This window comes from Mus caroli, unplaced genomic scaffold (assembly GCF_978045245.1).
Source record: "Mus caroli unplaced genomic scaffold, Mus_caroli_1 scaffold_5, whole genome shotgun sequence".
In the NCBI taxonomy this organism is placed as follows: Eukaryota; Metazoa; Chordata; class Mammalia; order Rodentia; family Muridae; genus Mus; species Mus caroli.
Genome location: NW_028227260.1, coordinates 5,315,568 through 5,335,192, shown reverse-complemented (window position 1 = coordinate 5,335,192; position 19,625 = coordinate 5,315,568). Strand labels below are relative to the sequence as shown.

Below are 19,625 nucleotides of genomic sequence, written 5' to 3'. Positions count from 1 at the left end.
CCTGAGGAGGCGAGGAACAGGTCAAACACAGCTACCTATCTGCTCTAAGAGTAGACTTCCAACTCAAAGAAGAGCTACTGATGGAGCCATGAAGCCTCTGAACTAAGGTCAGCAGGGCAGACAAGCTACAGTGACTTGTCAGAATACATTCTTTTCTTGGTTTTAAAAATATTTTATTGATGGGGCTGGAGTGGTGGCTCAGTGGTTAAGAGCAGTTGCTGCTTTTCTAGAGGGTGAGTGCAGACCACATGAATTCCACTGTCCACCTAAGTCTAACTAGGTGAACGTTTGAATTTACTGAGTTTACTTAGGAAAGAATGGGGGAGTCAAAGCCATCACTGAAAAGTCCACTCTAGTATGGGCGACATCTCTGAAGCTTCTGGTTCAACCTGTAGAAGGCTTCACCAAAGAGAGCGAGCCTCTTCTTCCCAATAATTCTTTACCTGTTTTGTTTTGTTTTGTTTTGTTTTGTTTTGTTTTGTTTTGTTTTGTTTTGTTTTGTTTTGTTTTGTTTTGAGACAGGCTCTCACTATGCAATCCTGGCTGGCATGGAACTATGTAGACCAAACTGTCCCCAAACTCAGAGATCTTAGCTGCCTCTGCTTGAGTGCAGAGATTAAAGGTGAACACCGCTACACCAGGCTTTGTTTACTCTTTTCTCTTCTTATAGTCCTGGGCGGATCTGTCAGTCTTATAACCTTCAGAACTTGCAAAGCCTTTACATTTTGTTTCGCCAGTTTCTTTCCTCTGTTCAGGAGAGAATGGTTCAACTGAGAGGAAACATAGCTACACATCAGGTTATGGACTCTATATCTAAAATATCTTAAGGAAAATAGGACATGTATTTTATGTTGGTGTGGGTTTTGCCACAGGCAGACACTGGGACAAGGATTTGAGTGGAAACAGTTTGTTCTGGTGGCACTGGAGAAAACACTGTGAGGTGTGCATCACGCTGCTGGAGCTTCTTTCTGGGAGAACACGTATCTCCAAGGATCTTATGCTAAAGCTGGAGTGCTTACACTCCACCCCAATTCAGCGCAGGCCTGACAGTATGTACCAGGGGCCTGATCTTAGGAGCTCTGCTTTCTGTGCAAAGAGCAGAGTGGCAGGATTGGAAAGCAAGGTTTGGGGGCACATGAACAAAATACCACATTATCTGTTACCTAACCCAAAAATTCAATCAAACTGAAAATTCTGCTCCCACTCAGCATCCACTCCTTCAGAGACACAGCTCTTCTAAAAGTCTAATTGCATGAGTAGCCTAAGATGCAGGGCTCATTTGTCCTTTTACACTGTCCAGAATAAAGGTCAAAGGAGCATCTTGTATTAATACTTAACTGTCAATTTCTAGCTTCTATAATTAGATGCTCCTCCCTTCCTTCCAATTCCCTCCCTCTCTCCCCTCTCCCTCCCTCCCTCCCTCCCTCCCTTCCTTCCTCCCTCCCTCCCTCCCTCTTTCCTTCCTTCCTTCCTTCCTTCCTTCCTTCCTTCCTTCCTTCCTTCCTTCCTTCCTTCCTTCCATCCTTCCTTCCTTCCTTTTCTTTTTTAGAGTGAAGTTGTCTTCCACAGATTCAAGCAGGGATGGGAATAGGGAGTGTATATTTGAGCATATAGCTTCCAGGGAAACAAAATATGTCTCAGCCAACCCAGTTACGACTATTATTTCCTGGGGAAGCTATCAGGCCATATGAGGAAGAGAAAAGGCACTTGGGGATGAGGTATTGGCAGGTGAGATGTCAGATAGAAATTGTCACCTGGAGGCAAGTATTCTGAATAACCTCATTGGCACTGCTGACTTTGAAGACAAAGTTGGCAACTGATCTTTAGGAGGCTCTATTCCATTCTACAAAGGGAAAATGATCTTTGATCACAGTACCATAAAATCCCATGTGCCTTGTATAAGAATGTATCTTTTAATTAGTTCTCATTTATCTCCTCCCCTTTGAGAAAAAAGTATAATGGAATATTTTTGTGTTTCCTGAACACACCACACACACACACACACACACACACACACACACACACACACACACACACACACTGTCCAGCCCAGTGTTTTTAAACTTCATTGTTAGTACAACTGACCCAGGAATCTCCTTGAAAGGCAGATGCTGTTGTTAGGTGGAGGTACGGTCCAAAGGTTTTGATAACAATCTTCTAAAAGACACTCAGGTTGTTTACTAGAGGATCACACTTATGGTAGTGACAGTCTACAGATCATCTTTACTGGGAGTTAGAAAACACAACGGCATCACATGGGAAGCTTTGCCACCACGGATGCCTGGGAAACACTTCTAAAGATTCTAATGCCTGGACTATGGCTTGGGTATAGAACCACTCAGAAAGTCCCTGGGTGAGTCTAGTGAACAGCCAATGCTGAGGCCATTCATATGAACCAGTGACCACATTTTATAGGTGAAACCAAGTTAATACTTTTATCTCTCTAGCACATAGTCTTGCCCCTCATACAAGATGTTGTTTTCTTTCTTTTAACCACCATCTTTCTGTGTGTATTTGTGATGTGTGTGTTCACATTCGTGTGCTATATATAGCATGAGTGTAGGAGTTAGAGGACAGTCTTTTTGTTTGTTTGTTTGTTTGTTTACTGATAGTATGCCATGCTAGCTGGTCTGGGAGTATGCAGAGAGTCTCTTGTCTCTGTCTCTCATATTACAGATGTGCATTATTATACCTGATTTATAGGAATTCTGGGAACTTGTTTGGGCAGCAAGTGCTTTACTCACTGAGACATCTTCAAAGCCCTGTGTGTGTATGTGTGTGTGTGTGTGTGTGTGTGAGTTTCCCTGGAACTCACTTATGTAGACCAGGGTGGCCTTGAATTTGCAGAGATCTCCTACCTCTGCCTTCCAAGTGCTGGAATTACAAAGATATGTCACCATTCCTGGACTATTCATCATGCTTTCTAAATTGCCTTTCACCTTGAAGAAACCTTAAAATCTCTCTCTCTTTGGTTTTTCAAGACAGGGTTTCTCTGTATAGCCTTGGCTGTCCTGGAACTCACTCTGTAGACCAGGCAGGCCTTGAACTCAGAAATCCGCCTGCCTCTGCCTCCCACGTGCTGGGATTAAAGGTGTGCACCACCACTGTCCAGCTTTTCATCTCTTCTTGTTGAGTGAGAGGAGTCATTGAAGAAGTTTATGCCGATGGAAGCCTGCTGACCTCTGTCTTGGATCATTTATGTCTTGCGCATGCATTGGATTGGTTTCCTTCTTGTGTCTGTGGTGGAAAACAGCTACCAATCACTTCACATTCCTTCCCTTCCTTTCTTCCCTTCTCTTTTTCCCCCCTCTCCCATATCTTTTCAACCTTGCTTGTTCAAGTGTCTTTTTTTGGTTTCTATTAACTGTTAGAATGTGTGATAGGCAGTGGGGACCACTTAGTGGAAATATCTACCCACTGGATAATCCCCGATTCTCCATCTCCGAAGTGAAGTAAACTGGACCACTTAGCCTGTAGTTTCTAGAATGTTTCATCTTCTTTTTTAAAGAACAATGAAGTCTCCACTTGGTACATTAGGAAGAGGTGACTGATGCTCGTGCAGTGACTGCTACATGATAGGTATTTTATTGAGAGTAGTGATTTGATGTTGACAACATCTATAGAAGGCAAGCATTACCATCCCAGTTTACAGGTGAGAAATGTGAAGTTTAAGGCATCTCAATATCTTACTTAAGATGACCTAGCAATGTAACATTATAAAGATGAGTTTTGGAGCTGAGCTGTTAAGAGGACTGACTGCTTTTGCAGAGCACCTGGGTTTAGGTCCCAGCCCCCTTATGATGGCTTACAGCCATTGTCAGTAATGATGAAGTGATCACACAGCATCAGTAACTCAGGTTCTAGGGGTACAGAACTCTCTTCTGGCCTCTGGGCAAGAGACATATATGTGGTGTGTTTATGTACACACAGGCAAAATACTCATACACATAAAATAAAATAAATTTAAAAAACAGAAAGAGGTTTGAGTTTTGAACTCCGACCTCACTGGAGACTAATCTTGCAACCTAATTTCACTCTTTTGGGAGACAGAGTCTCAATGTATAGCCAAGTACGACCTTGAATTCCTTTTGTAGTCCAGGCTGACCTCAAACTCGGAGAAATCCTCCTGACTCAGTCTCTTTAATTTTTATATCAGGAGTATGTAACCTGGTAATGTTGGAGTGATGTCAGTTACTTTCAGAAGCAGTAGATATTTGTTTTCATTTGCTGTAAACAAAGAGAGGGATGCTATTTTATGTACGGAGAAGTTTGCTCTAGTGAGAGATAATTTGGTACTTTTAAGGGATCCAGACTCTTTGGGTTTATCCAACCCATGGCCCTTAGGCTACAAGCAGATGATGATAGCTAAGAATAGAGTCCAATAAAAAGTCATAAAGTTATTTAAAGTATTTTGCAATGTTGTGTGCATGTGGCTATTATGCATGTGTGTCTACATATTTGTGTGTATGTGTGTGTGTGCTAGATGTCAACACTCGATGTCTTTCTCAATTACTCTCCACTTTTAATTTATTTACATATTTTTTAAATTTTATTTTATTTTTTACATACAAGACACTCCTAACCAAAGTTTCCCCCCCCCTCCACTCCTCCTTGCTCTCTCCTCCCATCTCCCCCAGATCCACTTCCCTTCCATTTCCTCTTCAGCAAAGGGCAGGCCTCCAAGAGAAGACACCCAAACAGGACAAAACAAGAAATCAAAAGGCAGGGCAAGCCCTCACATTGAGGCCAGACAAGTTCTCTCACTGAACATTGACCTTAATAACTCAGCTTGACTAGTGTTCCAGCAAGCCCTTAGGATTCCCTGTCTCTGCCTCTCCAGAGATGGGATTTTTGTATATGCTACTATGCATATTTTTTTTTAATGTGAATGTGGGGTCTTCACTGAGCCACCGTCCTAAGACATGGTTTTTCTGTGTATCTCTGGCTGTCCTGGAACTCACTCGGTAGACGAGGTTGGCCTCGAACTCAGAGATCCACCTGCCTTTGCTTCCCAAGTGCTGGGATCAAAGGCATGGACCACCCTTGCCTGACTTCAACCTTTTCTTTTTTCACTATTAAATAGAAAGATTTTCTTGTTTGTGAATGAACTCTTACTGCCTGGCTGTTAGCTTTCTTGGTTTTGCACTAAATATGTAAGTTCCCAACCGAAGGCTCTCTATGGGCAATGCTTGGCCTTTGTCTTGGGGGATGTGTGCTGCTGGGTTACAGGTCTAGTTTGTCCTGTATAATTACTTCATTCCTTGTTGTGCAGAAACATACCTTACTATTTTCCTGCTCACAGTCGAGTGTAGGAACTTGGGCTCCTGCTGCAAGGCTTGTCTGTCTGTGTTTTCCTGTGAAAATCCTATATGATGATCGATGACAGCTGGAGTCAGGCAACCTAGTTCTGACAAGTCTTAGGAAAGACTCTTAACCCCGAGTCACTTCAACTTGGTTTGGAAACATTTGCTTGAGAAATGTTCTGTGTGCTGTGCAAGTTGGATCGACATCATGACCCTTTAAAAACATGTAAAATATCAAAAGTTACCAAAAATAAAAGTCTTTTTAAAAAATATATTCCTATTTTCCAAAATTCTCATATATAGCACATAGGCACTCTCGTTCCTTTAGCTGACATTAATTGTCCCCTCTCTAATCCTGTGCTGGACACTGTTTGGGTGGGATATAAAGATGAATAAGATATAATCCCTCGCCCTGGGTTAGAGAAATGCAAACACATTATTAGAATTCATGGCATGAGTGTTAACAGAAGTACTTCAGGGTGCCTTGGAAACGAGGAAGGAAGAGGCTCAATCCTTTGTGTTTCATACATTTAAGTGTTTGTCCCCATTTTATCCTTCTCTTTCACAAACGATTTTTCTAGCATGACTTCATTTAAAAAGGAGAAAAATAGGAAATCCTGAAAATTGCCTTCTCTCAGGTAACTTGTGGCAAACATGTCCTGACACATAGAACTTGTGCTGCTCTTGAGTACAGCAGACAATTAGGGGAATCAGGATTTAGTGGAGGCCTCTGCCAGCCAACTTCCTTGACTTGGACAAGCCAGCCAGTTCATCTCTCTCTCTCTCTCTCTCTCTCTCTCTCTCTCTCTCTCTCTCTCTCTCTCTCACACACACACACACACACACACACACACACACAATACATATTTGTATACATATTTGCTAAGGAGTTTGGATCAATAAACAGCTCCTTCCAAATTCTGTGACTCTTTTTTTCAGCCAAAAGTGGGGGGAAAATCACTTATGGTCCCCCCAATTATATTTGAAGTTACAAAATCAGGCTAATTTTAGTAAAGAAGGAGTATTTATTTAGTGAATGAACTCCCAGGTTCATTATCCTCTCTAATCCCACTGAAGTAGTGTCTTCAATAGTAGTTTGTAGCCAGGCATAGTGGCACACACGTTTAATCCCAGTTCTCCAGATTGCCACAAGTTGAAGCCAGTTTATTCTATACAGCAACTTCTAAACAGCCGGGGTTACAGAGTGAGACCCTCTAACCCCCAACATGGCCTCAGCCAAAATAGTGGTTTATTGGTACACGCCAGTAGCTGCTCTGCAGTTATTAGACCAAAGTGGACACACTGGTCACATTGTTCATCTATAGGAATGTGGAATTGATCCACTTAAGGACAATAGTCATTCCATTGTGGTATAAAGCTGTGATGGGAGAAGTCCAAGGCATAAACATAAGCTCAAGTCAGGGCAAGGAACTTGATGAGAATTCAGCAAGAGCAAGACCAATGTGTAAGCAAGGGGTGACTGCTTAGAGACTGGGTGGCTAGGGGTACATCAATATCTGCATCTCTACCTACACATCCACATGTCTGTGGATGAATCTAGCTACAGCCACACCTATACATGCAGAAAAATCTGTATCTGTGACTATACTTCTATCTATATAACTATAATGTCAGTTTATATCACTGCCAATATTTATACACTATTATATCTAAACACATATAATCATAACCCTATGTCACTTCTTTATCTGCCACAAGATCCATTACTACCTATAGCTCTCTAAATCTACCTTTCAAAACATATCTACACCACTATATGGATAATTATCTGTAGTGCTGCAATTATATCCACGTTCCTTTATCACCACCACTCTATCTGCATTTTGATGTGTATATTGCTGTAATCATATCATCATCTATGCCTGAACATCCCAATCTATATTAATCAGCAAAACAAAATGCACTGCGGTATTGAAAAGCTACTTCACACTAGAGACTCTTATAGTTGACAAAGTTATTGCCTCATACATGACTCTATATCATTTTCCTATGATCACCCAAGAGCTTACCTTGAACACTTGACGCCATTGGTCTTTGATGGCAGCCCAAACCCCATAATGGGCAGAAATTTGGTGGTTAAACATCACAGTTCAGTCCCCTCCTGTGGGAGAGCTCAGAAACATGTTCAGCCCTGGTGACTTGAGCTCCTCAGTGGGACTGACTTCCAGGCTTCACCTGGCAGAGTGTGAGAACGCACCCAGCCTTCATCCAGGACCTCTATTTCCTAAGATCACCCTCCAGAGCCTGCCTTGCCGCTGGGGAAGCCTCCCTTCCCCCCCCCAAACCCCAAGACTCTTATGTATACTAGTAAAATCATTTCCATTCAAACACTGAACTGAATCTTATAGCAGGATCTGGAAAGGGGAATGTCCTTTAAAGTCCATTTAGCATAAATCTTACTGATTAAGTGAGCGCTGAAGTTCCTCATAGGCAAGTACTTGCTCTTTCTCAGAGGGATCATTAGCCAGTTTATTCAGGCACATCTATTTCTCTCTCTTACACTGAGTAATGGAATGCATACCTTTTCACCTCTCATTGACTGCGTGCATCCTTTTATTTTACTGAGCTCGTAGACCTGGGGTGTTGGCTGTATGATGTGAGAGTGGAAAAACACATATCTTTTACATTCTGTTCTTACTTCAACAAAGTACACCATAAATGCACCACAAGACAGATTTATAATGTATGTAAATTCCAATATTTTCTTCCTTTGTCAAATGTGTTGGAAAGAATTTATGTAACTTGGAGTTTCTGTTAGAAACACAATGTGATGATAATCATGCCACCTTTTTCAAACAGAAAAAGAAATAAGAGCATTTTACTCATGTTAAAGTCTTTGATCAGTTTGTGAAAATTAAGTACCCCACATTTACAATATGTTCCATTAACATCATGAAAACATTTTAGATGTCTGCTTATTCTTGGAAATCCATAAAACACCATAAATCTGGGCTTTGTGGTACAGGTCTAGCTATTCAGGAGACAAAGGCAAAAAATTTGAAAGTTCAAGTCATGTCTGGGGTACAGACTGAGTTCATTGAGGTCAGCCTGAACAACATAATTTCATTCTATCAAAAGGAAAAGTCAAGAAGAAGGCTGGGATGTAACTTAGTGGTAGAGAACTTGCCAGCTTCAGTATTATAACTAACTGCTGCATAGGCTTAATGGGATTATACAACTTTGATTTAAATTTAAAGTTTGATTTTGTTTGCTCTATGATTTAATACATATTTTATTTAATGGCACTATTATAGTGGCCACTTGAGGAGAGAGCAAGGGACAACAGAAAGCAGATAGCAAGCAAGTAAACTAATATATGTTTAATATAGCTTGCATCCTTTTAAAGATTTTTTGGTTATTATTTTAACTCCGTGTGGATGTGTGTGTCCGTGTGTCTATGTGTATCTCTGTGTGGGTATGTGCAGGTACCCACAGAAGCCAGAGATGTCAGATGCTTCTGGAGCTGGGGTTACGGACAGTTGTGAGGCACATGATAAGGGTTTGGGAAACTAAATTCAGGTCCCCAGGAAGAGTATTACATACTGTTAACAACTGAGCAATCTCTCCAGATCCCTACAGCATATATATTTAGCTATAAAACCATTGGAAAGTAAGTCAGAGATAGTGTTATAGATCTTTTTTCTAATTTGACTTTGTCTTTATTTTAAAAAAATGGAAATTTTAGTTAAGTTGCTGTTCCACGTCTGGTATCATAAATCATTTATTTAAACCACGTCTGTATTCTAAAGCATCTTTCAAAGCAACATTGTACAAAGAATTTTTTAATAGTGGAATATTCATGTGGTCTCTTTTGGCTCCATAGGGAGAGGTATTAATTACCATATGTGTGTCGTGCAAGTGTGACTTGGTAGCTCATGCAACAACGGCTGTCTAAAGTCTAAAGTTACCAAGTCTGGAATGAGAAGGAAAACTTTCAACATCAGGAAGTGTGGAAAAATAATACAGGCATAAACCTTCAGCATAAGATATCTTATTATTGAAGGGAGGAAAAAATATTTCTTCTTTTGAGTCAGGTCTCATTATGTAGCTCCAGCTGTTCTAGACCTCGATATGTAGATGGCTTGGACCTCTCAGAGATCCACCTGCCTTTACCTCTGGGATTAAAGGTGTAGGCCACCGCACCTTGCAAGAAAGATTTTTTTTTAATTTTTATTTATTTTTTATTAGATACTTTCTGTATATACATTTCAAATGCTATCCCGAAAGTTCCCTATACCCTCCCTCTGCCCTGCTCCCCTACCCACCCACTCCTGCTTCTTAGCCCTGGTATTCCCCTGTACTGGGGCATATAAAGTTTGCAATACCAAGGGGCCTCTCTTCCCAGTGATGGCCGACTAGGCCATCTTTTGATACATATGCAGCTAGAGACAAGAGCTCTGGGGTACTGGTTAGTTCATATTGTTGTTCCACCTATAGGGTTGCAGATCCCTTCAGCTCCTTGGGTACTTTCTCTAGCTCCTCCATTGGGGGCCCTGTGTTCCCGAAAGATATTTCTATAACAGCTGTGTCATTGAGTGTTATTTCTAATGAAACTGAGAAGCCAGTAAGAGTCCTCTATTCCCCATTATCCTTCATGAATTGAACCAGACATCTGTCCCAACCTTGCTAGTGAGTGTCATGATGTTTTCAGCAACACAACTGAGCTGTAGTCCACATAATCACCCTAAGTTTCCCACAATCTATTTTTCTGGGATGAAAATCCTGAGCACACATTTATGAGAACAAATAATGGGTGACATTTTAAGACTCAGAAGCCAGGTGATTTATCTAAAACTGTTATGAATTCGTGGTAGATGTGAATCATTCCATGACACCTTTCTTCCAGAGTGTCCAAAGGTCTGTGAAAATATTTTTAGTGTGTCAAGTATTTAGAGTCTATTTCCTTTTTTTCCTTTTTTTCTTTTTTTTATTAGATATTTTCTTTATTTACATTTCAAATGCTATCACGAAAGTCCCCTATACCTTCCCCCCCCTGCCCTGCTCCCCTACCCACCCACTCCCACTTCTTGGTCCTGGCGTTGCCCCGTACTGAGTCATATACAGTTTGCAAGACCAAGGGGCCTCTCTGGGGTGTAAGCAGGTATAGATTCTCAATACCACCTTTTAAGGAGGTTGAGTCTAAATCTGCCATCCTTGGTGTCAGACAATAATTCCCATTTGGTCCAACTCAGTTAGTCAAGGTCAAGTGAGTTCTGTTTTCTGTTCTTAATCACAGAGGTTTCAGAGGTGAGAGATGCTGCAGTATAAGTTTTGGAAGACAAGCCATACAGAAAGAAGATATCACTTTATCTGGTATTTTCACCTCTGTTTTGGCTTTTTTTTTTTGGGGGGGGGCAAGGTCTTGCATATCTATATGAGACCTTGTGACTATAGATAAAGTAGGTAAGGAGCCAGCCTGGCAGGAACCAAGGCAAACTGCAGCTGTATCCTGCTAGCTGTTTTTTCCTGGTTAAGCAAGAAGTTAGGCCTAGCCTGGCAGTGGTGGCACACGCCTTTAATCACAGCACGTGGGAGGCAGAGGCAGGCAGATTTCTGAGTTTGAGGCCAGCGTGGTCTACAAAGTGAGTTCCAGGATAGCCAGGGTTATACAGAGAAACCTTGTCTCGAAAAAACAAAAAACAGACAAAAAAAAGTTAGGCCTAAGTTAACCAAGGAAATTGCAGCAGTTACCTGTGGCTTAGTCTCATATAAATTGGGATGCCCTCTGTAAACATCCTTGAAGCTTTCCTCTTTGCCAGATGAGCAGGCCCCTGGGAACTTTCCCAACTCCCACATGGGGACACCAACAAAAGATCTGCATCCTCAAAGACCCGACTTTACTACAGTATCATTTGTATTGTGGTTTGAATCGTGGGAAGAGAGAGAGAGAGATCTGGACCATCTTGATTAGGAAGGGGGAAAGGGTCATTTTACCCCCATGAATATGCCATCAAGCTCATAAATATGCATTGAAAAACTTAAATTCACAGTACGGAACCCAACTATTTGAGGATAGCCAACTCCATTCTTCCTTTGGAGTGCACATTTTCCTATAAGAAATATATTTCTGCTTAAAATGTCTGTCTCTCAGTTCAATCCTTCTTTTTGGGAAAGGGAGAAGTGAGAGAAACCTGCTCCTTATAACAGGTAATAATTTGGGTCATTTTAATAAAGGTGTAACTGAGATTCAAGCCTAGTCTCTCATTAGCTGTATGGTGAGCTATGTTTCTGTTTCTTACCTTCAACTAGGACATGGGAAGAAGATGCTAGGGTTGTTTGAAGAGAGACAATATCTGCTTGGCCCTTAATATGATATCTGGCCCAGGGTAAGACCCTACCACGTTAGATGTCAGTGGGGATGGAACTACTTTTATGTGAGTGGAAGAATCAAAATGAAAAACAGAACTTTGGACTCCCAGTCCAGTGTACTTTCTGCAACAGTACACTGAGACTTGCCATCAAAGCTAATATTGGTTTTAGAATGAAGCATGGTCTCAAATAGAAGTTAATCTTTCAGTTAACTGTTGCTTAAGTTACTAATGAAGTATGCATTTTGGAGAGCCCAATATTCTGCACAGTAATACATATAAAACAAGTGTTTATTGAAAGAATTCTGTTAATGCTTTCTTACATAAAAAAAGCTTATAAAAAATGCCATGTTCTGTTGAGCCTCCTGTTTTCTATAATCCCTCTGAGGCTTCATCCCACAGCTATGCAAGATCTGAAGCATAGTGATGCCAGTAGGAAAAGTTAGTCCAACAAATGTTGAACAGCATGGGTTGCCTAGGGAAATATTTGTACTTTTATAACAAGCAATATGTTGTTTAAATACTACCTATCTTGAGTTTCTTTTGTTCCTAGCCTTTTGTTATCTTTGAATGACTTTAGGACTTTGCAAGGTATAGGTGACTAGTAGCAATGTATATTCTGTCCTGTGGACATTCAAATGACCCATCTCCCACTGTAAGAGAGGCCAGATATATCTCTAACTTGTACATTCATTTCCGTGTTCCTAATCAATCTATGTGTCTATTCAGTTTCTCCTCTGAGCTAACTGAAATAGTGCCAATTCACAATGATCTTCCCTCCTTAGTCTCCTGAGTGCTGGGATTATAGCCAAACCACTTTAACCACCACAATTTATTTCTACTTATTTGTGATAGAGTTTTAAAATTTGACCAAAACAAAATATCTCCTTCATCTTTTTTTGTTGTTGTTCAGATAGAAATAATGAATTCTGGTAAGAAAATGAAAATAGAAGGTCCACCCAATGCTGACAAGAGAAGGCTATTAAACGTCAAACGACAATGACAGGGGTAGGTTGATTTATCTTCAAAGAAGCTGGATTTGACTAGCATTATATGGTCAGAAATTCTCTTTACTGCTGTTTGATGTCTATGTGACCAAAATCAAGACAACTCTGTAGGTAACTGAGACCAAAGTTATTTATTTTAAAGGTTGGTAAGAAAGGGTAGGTTTTGATTGTATATGATGAAAATATCCTCCAAGTTTTTGGAGCTTTTAGATTTATCCTCAAAAGTCTCCTGTTTTTGTTTTTGTTTTGTTTTGTGCATCTCAGTCCGAGGCAACCTTTGAAGATTGGTTGCCCCCAGGTTTGAGTTACATTGAATACAAACAATATGCTAAATCTCCAAAGATCTTTATCTGGGCCCTGCATCTTACAAGCTATGACACTCCAGGAAAACATGAAAATTGTTTCATGGGCTCCAGATATATTTGTGTTTTATACAGGTTCAGAGAGACATTTTCCTGTCTCTATTCCTACTGGCTGAGCAAATCATGCTGGAGGTGCTGAAGGCAGGTGGGTTGCCTGGCAACAACAATATAGACAACAATAATCACTTAACAAACAAACAAGAACAACAACATACTGTGAGGGATATGGCTTGCCTACTGGTCCAAGAGTTTTACTAAACTCATAGCCACTCTAAGAAGTAAGATATTGCTGCTTAGCCTTATAGAGGAGTGAAATGACTGGCCTAGGATGTTATTGCTAATAAAAGTCAGAGCAGGGTTTTGATCTAGAGACTATCTCTGCCAAATTGGAGTGATCTCTCCAGGTTTACCAGGCAGTTAGAAATATATTCCATAGACATGCTAAAAAAGAACAGTCAGTGGAGATACACAGAAAAAAACATTTAAAAAAAGGTTTGATAGTTCAGAACATAGGGAAGATTTTAACAGAGAGAACCCTTCAAGGAATACCAGAAGGGAAAAGGAGAAGTGAGAGACTGAGTTGGGAAGAACAGGGAAGGGAGAATGTTAAAAATAATAAGAGAATGGCTACTGTGAAATGCTCTCTTCCCGGCATTATATGAACATTGTCACCTTGGATTCTGAGCAGCTCTGGGATAAGCCACATAAGACCCTAACAGATTGGGCCTGTTAACAATTGGTTATTGATCAATCATGGAAGGTAGGGAGGGCACAGGAATTAGTGCTCCCTCTGAGCATTTATCAGCAGTTACTGGTTGCTAGAGGAGAGAGAATTCTTTGACAGTGTTGCCTCTAGTAAGTTGTCTATGCTTTTGTTGGCAACTCCAATCAAAATAATTGTTCTTGGGTCTGTCATTGATTCCCTCTCTAGGATAAATAGATGTTTGTTTGTGTCCTCCCCAGAAGGGGAGTTTAAAGCAATTGTGACCAAAGAGATGATGGGGTCATAAGAAAAATGCTGCTCTGCTTTTCAAAAGTGCATAAAACCTTTGCTCTGATTCCCAGCACCACATAAACCAGCCATTCTGGCACATGCCTGTAATCTACATACTAGCTTGGATACAGCTATATAGCTAGCTGCAGGATAGCCTCAGATATATGAGACCTTGTCTTAACAAAACAAAATAACTGTGCTGATTAGTTTTATGTCAACTTGACACAAGCTAGAGTTGTTAGAGAGGAGAGAACATCAATAGAAAAAAAATGCCTTCTGAGAATATGGAGAAAAAGGAACACCCCTCCATTGCTGGTGGGATTGCAAGCTGGTACAACCACTCTGGAAATCAGTCTGGGCGTTCCTCAGAAAATTGGACATAGTACTACTGGAAGATCCAGCAATACCACTCCTGGGCATCTACCCAGAAGATGTTGCAACTTGTAATAAGAACACATGCTCCACTATGTTCATAGCAGCCTTATTTATAATAGCCAGAAGCTGGAAAGAACCCAGATGTCCCTCAACAGAGGAATGGATACAGAAAATGTGGTACATTTACATAATGGAGTACTACTCAGCTATTAAAAACAATGAATTTATGAAATTCCTAGGCAAATGGATGGACCTGGAGGGTATCATCCTGAGTGACGCAACCCAATCACAAAAGAGCACACATGATATGTACTCACTGATAAGTGGATATTAGCCCAGAAACTTAGAATACCCAAGATACAATTTGCAAAACACATGAAACCCAAGAAGAAGGAAGGCCAACATGTGGATACTTTGTTCCTTCTTAGAATAGGGAACAAAATACCCATGGAAGGAGTTTCAGAGACCAAGTTCGGAGCTGAGACAGAAGGAAGGACCATCCAGAGACTATCCCACCTGGGAATCCATCCCATAAACAACCACCAAACCCAGACACTATTGCATATGCCAACAAGATTTTGCTGACAAGACCCTGATATAGCTGTCTCTTGTGAAGTTATGCCAATGCCTGGCAAATACAGAAGTGGATGCTCACAGTCATCTATTGGATGGAGCACAGGGCCCCCAATGAAGGAGCTAGAGAAAGTACCCAAGGAGCTGAAGGGGTCTGCACCCCTATAGGAGGAACAACAATATGAACTAACCAGTACCCTCAGAGCTTGTGTCTCTAGCTGCAGGTGTAGCAGAGGATGGTGTAGTCTGCCGTTAATGGGAGGAGAGGCCCCTTGATCTTGCGAAGATTATATGCCCTAGTACAGGGGAAGGCCAGGGCCAGGAAGTGGGAGTGGGTGGGTTGGGGAGCAGGGGGAGGGTGAGGGTATAGGCGATTTTCAGAGAGAAAACTATGAAAGAGGATAGCATTTGAAATGTAAATGAAGAAAATATCTAATAACACAAATTAAAAAAGAAAAAATGCCTTCATAAGATTGGTCCACTGACAAGCCTATAAGAGCAATTTCTCAATTAGTGATCAACGGGGGAGGGCCCAGCCTATTGTGGGTGGTGCCATCGCTGGCCTAGTGGTCCTGGGTTGAGCAAGCTATGAGGAGCAAACCAGTAAGCAGCATCCCTTCATCTCTGTGCATCAGCTCTTGCCTCCATGTTCTATCCCTCTTTGAGTTCTTGTCCTGACTTCCTTCAACAATGAATAGTGCTGTGGAAGTGTAAGCTGAATTAAACCCTCTCCTCCCTAACTTGCTCTTTGGCAGTGGTGTTTCATCACAGCAATAGAATCCCTGACCAAGGCGACAATGAAATGAAAACAAAAGGCTAGTGACTGGGGGTGTTATGGAGGTGTGAACCTGTCCTAAAATAACTGCCTCGGATCATGCCTTGTGATATAATCCAAATCACATAGCCCTTGTGGCAGAGTTAGGGGAAACTTCACAATTGTTCTTCTTCATTAAGGCCTTGCAGTAGCTGGCTGGCACCAGGTCTCTGATATGTTTGCAATTGTGCCAAGGCACAGCAAATAGAAAGTATGATATAAGGGACATTTAACTGGAGTGCTTTGAAATAGGACCACTGCTGGGTGGTGGTGGTGCACGCCTTTAATCCCAGCACTTGGGAGACAGAGGCAGGTGGATTTCTGAGTTCGAGGCCAGGACAGTGAGTTCCAGGACAGCCAGGGCTACACAGAGAAACCCTGTCTCGAAAAATCCAGAAAAAAAAAACCCCAAAAAAAATGAAAAAAGAAAGAAAGAAAAAAGAGGACTACTGTGTTCCTGAAAACTTAATAGTACAAGAGCAGTAGTACACATTTAATTGATATTTTTGAAAATTTAAAACATTTTCACGGATACTGAAGCCTCAGGAACCTGTTACCTAGATCAACTATTAGCTTATTCTACCATTAGTCTACCCATTATTATTACTCTTTGCTGCAGCACTTTAAAGCAAATCTAAATCACATACGTTATCACTGAAGTCACAGCATGCATCTTCTAGTAGATAAAGCCTTTAAAGTAATAATTCAAGGTCAGAGCCAACAAAATTAACAAGCACTTTTTTTTTAACGATTTATTTATTTATTATATGTAAGTACACTGTAGCTGTCTTCAGACACTCCAGAAGAGGGAGTCAGATCTTGTTACGGATGGTTGTGAGCCACCATGTGGTTGCTGGGATTTGAACTCCTGACCTTCGGAAGAGCAGTCGGGTGCTCTTACCCACTGAGCCATCTCACCAGCCCAACAAGCACTTTTAATGTCATACATCAGTCTATATTTAATCTTCCCTAGTTATCTCAAAATGTCTTTTTTGTGGTTGGCTCTCAAGAAGATCCACATACTTCTTTTAGCTGCTCTGCATCTTAGGTTTCTTTTCATCTATACATGCATTTCCTGTACAGAGTGTGCTGCAGCACTGCCAAGTGGTGCTTGCAAGCATGCTCAGAGATAAACAGGCCACAGCTGAGAAACGCAGAATTCATACATGCATTTACATGGCTGTGTTTTGGTGACTTCTGGAGATGTAATGGACCTAGACAGTGGGTGTAAGTAGATGATGATACTACTGTAGAGCAATCTGTGGGGGATTTATGGTGGAGTAAAAAGGCTGATAACACTGGAATCTGCATCTCAATCTGGATACTAGTAAATGTGGAACAAATAGAACCTCATGTTCCATGTTATGAGACAGTAGGAAGTACGTTTCTCCCTTGACAACTGTAGGGTTGGTTCTAAGATAGCCCATGGATATCAAAATCCTCTGATGCTCAAATTCCTTATAGAATATGGTACATATTAGCATAAAACCTATATACTACCTCTTCAAGCCATCGCTAGCCTTTGTATAATACCAAATATAATATAGTGGCCATATAAATAATTATTATTTTATTATTTTATGGAATAATACTAATAATTACAACAATAACTGCAGGGCATACACATCTTTTTTATATTTTTCATCCATAGTTCTTGGAATTCATAGATAGAGATTGTGGTGGTTTGAATAAGAATGGTGATCATAGGCTTATATATTTGAATGGTTTGTCATTAGGAAGTGGCACTACTTGACAGGGAATAGGAGGTGTGGCCTTGTTGGAGTAGGTGTGGCCTTTTGGGAGTAAGTGTATCACTGAGGGGTGGGCTTTGAGGTTTCTAATGCTAAAACCAGGTCTGGTGTCCCTTTCTACTGCCTGCCCATCAGCGCAGTGAGAATTTTTGTTCCTTAAAAAAAAAAAACACAGAATTATACAAATGTGTTTATTTTAATCCCAGGTTTGGGATGTCGGGTTGTTTCAGATTGTTCACAGCAGTTGACTATGATTTGCCTCGTGCTCTAGCAGGGGTGTAATTTTGCCAGGTACAGGAAGTTTCTGTGATGGTGTGATATTTGGATTTCTGGGGACTCTTCAGAGAATGTAAAAATGCTAGGGCCCCAAGAGGCATGATGGGTTGGTTGTTGTTGGTCATTTGGGAAGGTTAGTTGTGTTTGATAGTAGTCATGGTTGAAGAGGAAAGAAAGGTAAAGAAATTAGATTCAGGGATCCCTTCTTCTCTAGCATCATGTCTGCCTGCATGCCACTGTGCTCCCCACCATGACGATAATGGACTAAACCTCTGAAACTGTAAGCCAGCCCCAGTTAAATGTTTTCTTTTATAAAAGTTTCCATGGTCCTGGTGTCTCTTCACCACAATAAGACACTGAGAAAGACAGGGACCTTACAGCTATAGAGGGCTGGTTTTATATTGCAGCACTTATGAAGTTGTCTTGCCTCCCCTAAAGAAGGTTAAACACATGGGGCTAAGAAAATGTTAATGAGTACCAGTGTTTTCTGTGTAAGCATGAGAACTTGAGTTCAAATCTGTAGCACCTACATAAAAATCCTGGGCTTGGATGAGCACATGAATACAACTAAAGCACTAGGGATGGTTACTAAGGATTTCTGGTGCTTGTTGATTAACAGTTTAGCTCTAGATTCAGTGAGAGACAGAATAGATCACAGATAGAACAGGACTCCTGACCTCCTCCTCAGACCTAATGCACACACACACACAGATGTGTACACCACCATACACACTCTCTCATACACATACATATACAAAATGTAGAACATGGAAAAAAATCCAAGGTGGTGTTGCATCCTGCAATCCAAGGAGGTGGTGATAGAAGGACCAGAAATTCAAACAAAGTGATCCTCAGCTTCATAGCAAGTTCCAGGGCAGCAGGAGCTGCACAAGACCCTTTCTCAAAAACAAACAAATGAACAAATACAACAAAGCCCCCAAATAACTGACCACCTCCCAAATCAGAACCAAGGCTCTGAGTCCAAAAAACACATAAAGTCTGAAATATGAATTTGTAAATGGCTTCTGAGAAAAGTCAAACATAAGTCTAGTCACGACTTAAGAACTATACTAATTATTTTTGTTATTATTGTGATAAAAATATAAAAAGAGCAACTTAAGGAAGGAAGAGCTGATTTTTGCTATCAGTTTGAAGGTAATATCATAGTGGGGACATAATAACAGGAACTTGTAACAGCTGGTCACATTCTATCTATAGTCAAGGAGCAGAGAAAGGAATGCTTGCACTTAACTTGTTTTTACTTTTGTTTAGTCCAGGACCCCACCCCATGGAATGATACCACATGCATTCTAAGTGGGTCTTCGAATCTTGGTCAAAACTCTCTGGAAATACTCTCACAGACAGGTACAGAGGTTAGTCTCCTATGTGATTTCAAAATCCAACCCTGTTGAAAAATTAAGATTAATTGTCACAGAGATGTAGCAACAACAGTTCATCAGTTAAGAACACTGGGTGTTATTCCAGAGGACCCTGGTGCAATTCCCACCATCTACATGGTGGCTCACAATCAACTGTAACTATGGTTCCAGAAGATCCTGGTGGTGTACCAGGCATACACAGGATGCATGTACACACATGCAAACAAACTGTGTTAGTCAAGGTTCTCCAGAGGAACAGAATTTATAGAATAAATATATAAATATTTATAGGGGATTTATTAGAATGACTTATAGGCTACGGTACAGCTTGTCTACCGACAGAAGGTCCAAGAATCTAGTAGTTGTTTAGTTCATGAGACTAGATGTCTCAGCTGGTGATCAGAATTCTGGAATTCTGATGTGGTAGGCTCCGATGCCAGTGAAGGAATGGACTTGACAGTG

The 19,625-nt window shown here is 40.9% G+C and overlaps 1 long non-coding RNA gene across 2 annotated transcripts in view; it reads left to right on the top strand.

The window, feature by feature from the left end:
- The first annotated feature begins 4 nt into the window (after positions 1-4).
- LOC110287482 (uncharacterized) overlaps positions 5-19,625 on the top strand; it is a 107,738-nt gene continuing 88,117 nt past the window's right edge. For both annotated transcript variants that reach the window (XR_015047065.1, XR_003835711.2), the window contains exon 1: positions 5-107. This is a non-coding gene — a long non-coding RNA (uncharacterized LOC110287482). The remainder of the gene's footprint in view (positions 108-19,625) is intronic.